Raw genomic sequence first — 10,675 nt, 5'->3', positions numbered from 1 at the left:
CACTGGGCACTGACATCCACCCCTCAGATATTTATAGACATTGATCAGATCCCATCTCAGCCTTCTCTTCTCTATGCAACTCTCGTTGGATGGCAGCACAGCTTGACAGGTGTCAGCTACCCCAACCAGTTTGGTATCATCCACAAACTTACTGAGGGTCCACTCAATCCGCTCACCCAGGTCATTGAAGAAGATACTGAACAAAACTGGACCCAGTACTGATCCCTAAGGACCACCATCAATCCACCTCACAGTCTAATCATCTAGCCCACTTTTATTGAGTTTACCTATGAGAATGTTATGGGAAACAATAACAAAAGCCTTGCTGAAGTCAAGACAGATGATACCGACTGCTCTCCATCTACCCAGTGGGTCAAGCCTTCATAGAAGGCTATCACATTAGTCCAGCAAAATTTCCCCTTAGTAAATCCATACTCCTGATAACCTTCTCTTCCTAACTGCTGATCTCAGAATCACACAGAAACATTCAGGTTGGAAGACCCACAGGATCACCAAGTCCAACTGAGAACCCTACCCTACAAGGTTCAGCCCTAAACCACATCCCCAAGCACCACATGCAAATGACCTTTAAACACATCCAGGGTTGGTGACTCAGCCACCTCCCTGGGCAGCCCATTCCAGTGCCCAACCACTCTGTTAAAAAGTGTTTCCTAATATCCAGTCTAAACCTACCCAGTCACAGCTTGAGGCCATTCCCTCTTGTTCTGTCACTAATTCCCTGTCAGAAGAGACCAGCAGCAGCCTCTCCACAACCTCCTTTCAGGTAGTTGTAGACAGCAATGAGGTCTGCCCTCAGCCTCCTCTTTCCAAACTAACCATCCCCAGCTCCTTCAGTCTCTCTCCATCAGATTTCTTCTCCAGGCCCTTCCCAGCTTCCTTGCCCTCCTCTGCACTGCCTCCAACACCTCCACATCTCTCTTGGATTGAGGTGCCCAAAACTGGACACAATACTCCAGGTGTGGCCTCCCCAGAGCTGAGTGCCAGGGGACAATCCCCTCCCTGCTCCTGCTGGACACAGCATTGCTGATCCCAGCCAGGATGCCTTTGGCTTTCTTGGCCACCTGGGCACACTGCTGGCTCCTCTTCAGCTGCTTGGCCATTAGCACCCCCAGGTCCCTTTCTGCCACACAGCTTTCCAGCCACACTGCCCCAAGCCTGGAGCATTGCTTGGGATTCTTATGACCCAAGGGCAGGACCTGGCACATAGCTTGTTTTCTGTAAATAGATTTCAATATTTGACCATTGCTCCATTTTTATCTCCATTTTGTAATGCCATCTATTCACTCTGTTTCAAAAATGTTAATAACATCACAAGCAAGCTGCAGAAACTAAGAAAATTATGTCATTGTTAGTATAAATTGAATGCCACAGATGATACAGAGGGGAGACAACCAGCTTTAAAAATAAGTTTACAAAGAAAAAGTTTTTTTGCTTCAAGTTCAAAATATAACTTTAGATTTGTAACATATTCTGATATTTTTCCATGGTTACAGACCTACTGTAAGTTTTAACTGCTCCATCAGGTCTTTAACTGCTGCATCATCACACACTTCATCCAGATAAAACTGTGTACAAAAGGTCACTTGTCATTTTTTAGACTTAATTTGGTAATAACCTACTACCTAGACACACATATTTAAATACACAGTGGATGCACCGTGACAGAAAGCACTGCTCCAGGATCCTGGGAGCACCTCTGGGCATCCCTCCTCACAAAAGCTACTGAAGAGTGAGAAAAATAGCAGTGGAATCTACCCTCCTTGTTCTGATTTGTTTTTGCAAAAAAGATGTTCAAAACTTGGGAAATAAGTGATAAAAATGAGATATAAATTCACCATTAATGTGACTGTTGAATAACATGATTACTTATTTTATGGAGCAAACAGGAGGATTAAACCAGAGTGAAATGATCACCAGGTAACTGGTTGGAATTTTGACCACATACCCATGCCTAAAGCTACTCCTAACCACCAGATGCTATAAAGGCCAGAAATATTAATAGATAGAAAATCCATCAACAGCTCTGAAATTAATGAACAACCAGTCACTTGAAACTGGCAGAATACACCCAGCCCAGTGTCACCACACATGCTCTGGGATTTTCTGTATGCATTTGCTCACAGATATTTGAAGGCAGAGAACTAGTCTAGACTGGTAAAGCTTTGCCTTTTTGACACTCCTTCTGCTCAAATCATTCCATTAACTAAATCCCTGGAATTGTTAAGGCCAAGCTGGATGAGGCCTTGAGCAACTTGGTCTAGTGGAAGGTGTCCCTACCCATGCAGAGGGGGGTTGGAGCTAGATGATCTTTAAGGTCCCTTCCAACTAAACCATTCTATGGATTTATGAAGCTTTTTTCCTGACAATCCAAAACTGAATGAGGAAAAAAAGCAGCAAGACTTAAGGTACCTAAGAAACCTGCAGAAGTAGGTGTACACCCAATGACAGTAAATGGTCAAAAAAAACCCAAAACAACAAACCAAACCGTTGCTATATCTGATTTTTTTTTTTTTGTATGATTAGTTCATGGCTATATCAGAAGTGTCTTACAGAAGAACACAGAGCACATTTCTGATGCCTGCTGCCATAGGTGTACACTAGACAAGCCAGCAACTACATTTCAGTGAATGTGGAAGCATTCACTTCCCACTCATTAGGATGCACCAAAACAACTGGGCAGTTATTTCCAAGCTGTGGCAATACCTTGGGTTTGGAAAAAAAGCCCTCCTGAACTTAGGTGGATTAGAAGAGCTATGGTTAACAGGTCCAGAGAGGTTCTCCTCTCCCTCTACTCTGCCCTGGTGAGACCACATCTGCAATATTTTGTCAGTTCTGGGCCCCTCAGGTCAAGAAGGACCTCAGGGAACTGCTTGAGAGAGCCCAGCACAAAGCCCCCAAGCTGCTGCAGGCAGTGGAAGATCTCCCTGTGAGGCCAGGCTGAGGCAGCTGGGGCTTGGAGCAGAGGAGCCTGAGGGCTGCCCTCAGTGCTGGGGAGAAAGATGTGCAGGGCAGTGTGGGGAGGACAGAGCCAGGCTCTGCTCAGGGCTGGCCAAGGACAGCACAAGGGGCACTGGGTGCCAGCTGGAGCAGAGGAGGTGCCATGGGAACAGAAGGAAAAAGTTTTCCCTGTGAGGGTGTCAGAGCCCTGGAGTAGGCTGCCCAGAGAGGTTGAGGAGTCTCCTTCTCTGGAGACATTCCAAACCCTCCTGGATGTGTTCCTGTGTGACCTATCCCAGGTGCTCCTGCTCTGGCAGAGGGGTTGGACTGGATGATCTTTGAGATCTCTTCCAATCCCTATCATTCTGTGATTCCGTTAATTTGTTTAAAATATCTCAAGTGTACTGCTCAGCCCTTGCTCTGCAGCAAATCTTTCCATGTGACAACACATGAAGTTGTAAGAAGTACTGTAAGGGACAGTGAAGAAAAAACCCCAAAGACAAGAACATATTTGTTCCCTGAAGTTTCAAATACGAAGTCAGCATTGCCTCTTAGATCAAAAGGCATATTCCTGAGGTCTGCATAGCAAGTATTATGTTCAGGCCCGAAGATCTTACTAGCCTGGAGGTACAGAAGGCTCCAGAAAGACTTTGGAGCTACATTTCGATAACTGAAGGGGACCTACAGGAAGGCTGGGGAGGGACTGCTTAGAAGGGCTTGGAGTGATAGGACAAGGGGCAATGGTTTGAAACTGGAGCAGGGCAAATTTAAACTGGACATCAGGAAGAAGTTCTTTACCATGAGAGTGGTGAAATACTGGAACAGGCTGCCCAGGGACATGGTTGAGGCCCCAGCCCTGGAGACATTAACATCACACTGGATGTGCCCCTGAGCAGCCTGATCTAGTTGAAGGTGTCACTGCTGGCTGCAGGGGGTTGGACGAGATGACCTTTGAGGGTCCCTTCCAACCCAATGTAATCTGTGAATCTGTAAATCTGATGCTCCAGTACTACCACTCATATTAAAATTTTTTTTCAAAGAAAAATAATACTGTGACTAAAATACTTTCCTATTTCTCACCCATAAAACCACACCTTACTAATCCGAACAGGAGCTCAGAAACAAACACACACCCACACCCTAGCTTTCAAAAAGAGCTGCATGTCCTGCAAGCTTCAGAGATTCACCACCACCCTCTCCTCTTGTACATTTCAAAAAGTGTTAGTGTTTTATACGCCTTTCAAATCCTTGTTTTCAATCTTCCCTTCAGTTCTGAACCTCATCTTTCATTTTCAAGCAAGTGTGGAAACACCAGAGAGACAAAAGTACCATTAAACCCTACCCAACAACCAACAACCCTACAGAGTCTGATCTGCCAGGATCTCTCATCACAAACCCATCAAGCTAGATACTCAATATCCATAACGAGAGATTCCTAATTCTTTTGAGACACTGTACCAAAGGCGTGAGAAGGACTGTGACAGCATGTCCTAGATCTTGCCACAGGATAAAGAGGACTACTGTAATCTCCACTGAAGACACTCCTTTTTGTTTAGTGGAAAGAAAGTGTTCCTTTGTTTCAATGTGCCTCCTAAAACATGACCCAATAGGATTTCCTCACAGCGAGGGGAAGGTGCAATAGGCTGCAGACAAAGGCAGCAGACAGCCGACCCCAAACAAGGCTCCCACTGTAACATCACCATCACAACCTACAGTTTGTCACCATGCTACTAAGTCCAGCTTTAAATTATCTCATAGACCTTAGAATGGTTAGGTTGGAAGGGACCTTAAACACCATCTACTTCCAGCCCTCCTGCCATGGGCAGGGACACCTTCCACCAAGCCCAGGTTGCTCAAGACCTCATCCAACCTGGCCTCTAGGGACGAGGCATCCACAGCCTCCCTGGGCAACCTGTTCCAGTGTCTCACCACCTTCCTTGGAAAGAATTTCTTCCTAATCTCCAGTCTCAATCTGCCCTCCTCAAGCTTCAATCCCTTTCCTTTCATCCTATCACTACAAGCCCTTGATCAAAAGTCCCTTCCTGGCTTTCTTGTAGCTCCCTTCAGGTACTGGAAGACTGCTCTAAGGTCTCCCTGGGGCCTTCTCTTCTCCATGCTGAACAGCCCCAACTCTCTCAGCCTGTCCCCACAGAGGAGGTTCACCTTTGTGGCCTCCTCCAGCAGCTCCAGGTCCCTCTTCTGCTGGGGGCCCCAGAACTGGAGGCAGTGCTGCAGGTGGGGTCTGAGCAGAGCAGAGCAGAGGGGCAGAATCCCCTCCCTGTGCTGCTGCTCTCCCTGCTCTGGATGCAGCTCAGCACACAGCTGCCTGCTGGGCTTCCAGGGACCATTGCTGGCTCTTGGGGAGTTTGTCATCAACTGAGACACATGTCACCTAGACCAGCAATACGCTTCCACACCAAAAGCAGTAGGATGGTACCAGGTAGCAAGCCTGTCTACTGTAGAATTACTTGACTCAAGAGAAAAAAGCCCTACCCTCCCAGAATCAGCCATACAGGTGCTTCTGAAAGGTCAGAGCAGATGTGCTGGGACCTGCGATGCTCTGGATTCTGAATTTTGTGAAGTACTCCTGGAATGCTGTCACTGAAAACAAGAGGTTCATAGTGCTGCTTGTGTTTGACATGTTACAACAATAAGTGACTCATTGGAGGAGTTATCAGTCACAGTGCTTAGACAGTTTTTAAACATTAATGGGAACCACAGCTTCTATTTTCTTTTCCTTGACTTTTGGAATTCAAATCAGGAAAGATGGCCTCAAGCCTTCTGCCAGCTCTCCTTTGATTTCACCCTTGAGAAATCAGCTGACAAATACAAAACTTTTGTAGTATCTATCTTGTACAAACCTGAAAAGCCTATCTTGAGAGAAGTAACTTGAAAATTACCAGAAACTGCATGGAATGTGGAAACTTGAACACACAAAGTTTATACATTTTTAACAACTTGCTCTCATGAGCAGAACAGTCTTCAATCTCCATGATTTTCTTCAGATTGGTATACAAGCAATTCCAAATTATCCCCTGAATGGAGGAGAATTGGAGCTCTACCTAATGCAAAGAGCCCCACACCAGCAATCCCAAACAGCTAAAACCTTGCAGATAGAGCATGGACTGAGTAGAAGCAGTTACCTCTCCTATAGATACTGAACTGCTTCACATGTGTGATAGAGCAGGTCCAGAGGAGGGACACAAAAATGACCAAGGGGCTGGAACACCTCTGCTACAAGGACAGGCTGAGGGAGCTGGGATTGTTCAGCCTGGAGAAGAGAAGGCTCTGGGGAGACCTAAGAACAGCTTTCCAGTACCCGAAGGGGGCTACAAGAAGACTGCAGAGGGACTGTTTCTAAAGGCTTGCAGGGATAGAACAAGGGGCAATGGATTGAAATGAGAGAAGAGCAGATGTAGATTGGATGTGAGGAACAAGTTCTGCACCATGAAACATGTGGAACACCGGAACAGGTTGCCTGGGGAGGTAGGCAAGGCCCCATCCTTGGAGATATTCAAAGTGAGGCTTAACAGGGCTCTGGGCAACCTGATCTAGTTGAGGATGTTCCTGCTGACTTCAGGGGGGCTGGACTAGATGACCTTTGGAGATCCCTTCCAACCCAAACCATTCTATGATTCCCATCATCTACAACAGATCATGGAAAAAAATCTGCAAGACAGACAACCAGTAGGCCCACAGCAGTAGTGCTCACCATCAAGGAGCTCTTCTCCCATTGTCATTTCACCTGTAGTGAAAGGAGATGTCAATCCTCACTCCTTGCTAAGGGATTGCCCAACCACCATTGCCACTGCCTCCCAAATCCATTGGAAGGAGGGACAAGCAAGTCTTTCACAGGCTGTGTCATGCAGCAGACAGGAAGACACTGAGACCCTTGCAGGAAAAGCCAGCCAGCCCACAACTCCCTCTCTGCCCAAACAGGAAAGAAGCAGTTGCAAGCTTTTCATTGACTGCCGTGTAGGTGGGGATCAATGGCAAGCTGTGAGTGATGCACCAAGGCAAGTCACACAATCACGGAGTGTCAGGGGCTGGAAGAGACCTCCAAAGCTCATCCAGTCCAACCACCCTGCCAGAGCAGGAGCACCTAGAGCAGGTCACACAGGAACACAGCCAGGCAGGTTTTAAATATCTCCAGAGAGGGAGGCTCCACAGTCCCCCTGGGCAGCCTGTTCCAGGGTTCTGTCACCCTCACAGGGAAAAAATTCTTCCATGTGAACATGAGCAGCTTCCTGCCACAGTGGCTGTCGAGAAAGAAAAACCAGGAATTGAGAGTCTCAGCACCAAGACTGCCAAGTATTTGACAGGAACACAATCAGTTACAAGCTCTGCTGCAATCCAGACTGGGGGGAAAAAAAAAAATAAAAAAAAAATCAACCAAAACATAGCCCCAAAGACTGCAACTGAGAAAGCCATTTACCCTGTCCTTAAACAAAAAGCACTGAACTAGTAACTTTTCTTGGAGGTAAATTATAACAGCTGATTCAAAGGCTGTCCCATGTGGCTGTCCCATGAGGTTCCTACTCCAGCCACTGTCCAAGCAAGAGATGAACCTGGCATGTTCTTGTCCATTCAGCTTCCAGGCAGCTCTTACTGCCTCCCACAGCAAATGCCCAGCAAATAGCATAAGAACAGAGAAACAGCAAACCAGCCTGCATGTTTCAGAACCTGCAAGGAGACTTTGCACCTCCTTTACCCAATGCTTCCCAGACTGGCAGAGGAACAGTGCTGTTCTAGGGCCCACATACACCCATTTTACCCTGATGTTTCTATTAAACATCTTCTACCTCAAAAACCACAGCTTCCAAATGGCACCTTCATCCACTACCCTCAATCCAAGCAGAGGCCAGAGGAACTATGTCATAAAGTGTGGAGCACAACCCTGCCCCAGGCTCCAGCATCTCTGCCTCAGCACCACAGAGGTGCCTGTATCTTAGTTACAGCTCTGCCACCCCATGGGGGTAAGTCTCAACTCCAGGCACATGGCCTCAAGGCAGAACATATGCAACAGTTTTGAAAAACATGAGCTAGAGCAACTGTTTAAATCCACACCACAAACTCTGGCTGCAGCAGATGAAACTCAGCTGGGAGTTCTCCAAACCACTGCCCTCTTTTAGGCAAAAGATCAGTGCAAATGATCAAGATTCAAATGTCCATCCTCAGTTCTCTCATGGCTCTTCAACATTGAGTGAGTGCTCTTTTTAATTACAGAAGCTTTCATCTGGCCTTCTCTCACTCCAAGAGCACCTTTCAAATCTCTAAAATATTTTGTAGCAGGTCTGGTGGAACCACCCCCAGGCCACTGTAGCCTCCCAGCCTGATCCTCAGCACCAGCAGGGAGGCAACAGGGCTATTCCTCCCTGCAGATTTTCCTTTTTCTTGCCATGCTATATTTCAGAAATTTCCTGATCTGGTCCACACCATCTCCTCAGATAGCTGTGGCAGAGCAGCCAGGGACAGCAGGTGTTATCATTGGAGCACTGCCTGATGAGGAAAGGCTTACAGCCCTGGGGCTTTTTAGTCTGGAGAAGAGAAGACTGAGAGGGGATTTCATCAATATTTTTAAATACCTGAGGGCTGGGGGTCAAGAAGGAGGGGATAGACTCTGCTCAGCTGCACCCTGTGATAGGACAAGGGGTAATGGATATAAACTCCAGCACAGGAGGTTCCACCTCAACATGAGGAGGAACTTCTTCAGTATGAGGGTCCCAGAGCACTGGAACAGGCTGCCCAGAGAGGTTGTGGAGTCTCCTTCTCTGGAGCCTTTCAAGACCCATCTAGATATGTTCCTGTGTGATCTGTGCTGGATTCTATGGTCCTGCTCTGGCAGGGGGGGTGGACTGGATGATCTCTGGATGTCCTTTCCAACCTCTAACATCCTCTGATCCTGTCAGCCTGCACTCCTGCTGAATGTGTCACAACCCAAGGACACAGTGAGCTCCAACCTGCTGTCAGACAGAGCATCCCCAGCACAAGAAGAACCCCCCGGGCCTCTCAAAACTGCAGCCACTGTGGCCTTAGAGAACTTTTTTCCTCCCTCACAGCTTTATCCTTTTTGTTTGGCTCAAGCTGGGGAACACTGGCTTTACACAGGTTGCATCCCAATTGCGAGAATTGTTAACAGACAACTAGGCCTCATGCTTACCAAGGTAACCACCCAGTGCAGGGGCAGCATGCAGGCATCACTGTCCTCCTCTTCCTCTACAGCAGAGATAGCTACAGGTATAAAAATGACTCTTCCTTTTTACATTCCCAGCTGGATGAAGCCCTACTATCAAAAGCACAAGCCTAACTACAGCCTACACTCTTTCTTAATGGACCACCAAAGAAATTCCTTGAGATACATCAAAAGCATTCCCCTGCCCCTATGTGTTTGAGCAAAAGAATAAAAATAACCAAGGAGATGCACTGAGCATGTCACTTAAGCTCAGTGTGCTCTCATTTAGAAATCAACCCATTTAATGACACTAATTAGCAGGCAATACCTCACCTTTGCAGAAAAACACATTACAATGCCAGCTTGGAAAGGCTGAGTAGGATAAATCTGTATCACACAACACATTTGGTATTTGGCTCTCAAATAGATATTATTGCTTTCTTTTAACACAAAGAAAGCACAGCCCATAAACATATTGCTGAGCCATTTCTATAAGGCATGGAATTTGAGGCCTTTATTATTGCAGAGATTTTAAAATGTCACAGCACCATCCCCAGTCACATCTGCCTACCAGTTTCTAAAGGCTCCTTGTCATACTCCCAGAGACAAACCATATCACAGCTTCCTGCCTACTGAAGGTTCTCCCACACTCTTCTTGGGGTGCATCAAGAGGAGTGTGTCCAGCAGAGCCAGGGAGGTTTCCTGCCCCTCTACTCTGCCCTGGTGAGACCTCACCTGGAATATTGCATCCAATTTTGGGCTCCCCAGGTTCAAGAGGGACAGGGATCTGCTGGAGAGAGTCCAAGGGAGGGCTACAAGGATGCTGAAGGCACGGGAGCACTGCCTACTGAGGAACGGCTGAGACCTGGATGCGGTTAGTCTGGAGAGGAGAAGACTGAGAGGGGATTTAATAAATGTTTATAAATATCTGAGGGCTGGGGGTCAAGAGGGAGGGGACAGGCTCTGCTCAGTTGCACCCTGGGACAGGACAAGGGGCAATGGATATAAACTACAATACAGGAGGTTCCACCTCAATATAATGAATAACTTCTTCACTGTAAAAGCGTCACAGAGCCCTGGAACAGGCTGCCCAGAGAGGTTGTGGAGTCTCCTTCTCTGGAGACTTTCAAGACCCATCTGAATGTGTTCCTGTGTGACCTGTGCTAGATTCTGTGGTCCTGCTCTGGCAGGGGGATTGGACTTTATCTTCAAGGGCCTCTTCTAACCCCTAACATCCTTTGATCCTATGAAGACATACAAACTGTGATGGAGATCTTTGGTTTCTCACCTTAAGTCCCAAAGCCACCAGAAAAACCAAAAGAAACCCCTTCTTGATTCAAAACCAGCAATGCCACACAGCAGCACTGTCCCAGGAGGACAGGAAGCTCAGGCTGCCTTTCCCCAGCCACACTGGAGAAATAAGACCTTGCTGGAAGACTCCCAGAGCACGTTGCCTCCCTTCCCTGCAGACAGCAAGTGCCTGCTGCTACCTGAGAGGAGAAGCAAACCTAAGTGCATGCAAGCACACTGCTCGGCAGCTTGCTG

Source organism: Indicator indicator, chromosome 1 (genome assembly GCF_027791375.1).
Source record: "Indicator indicator isolate 239-I01 chromosome 1, UM_Iind_1.1, whole genome shotgun sequence".
Taxonomy (NCBI): domain Eukaryota; kingdom Metazoa; phylum Chordata; class Aves; order Piciformes; family Indicatoridae; genus Indicator; species Indicator indicator.
This window is presented reverse-complemented; position numbering follows the sequence as displayed.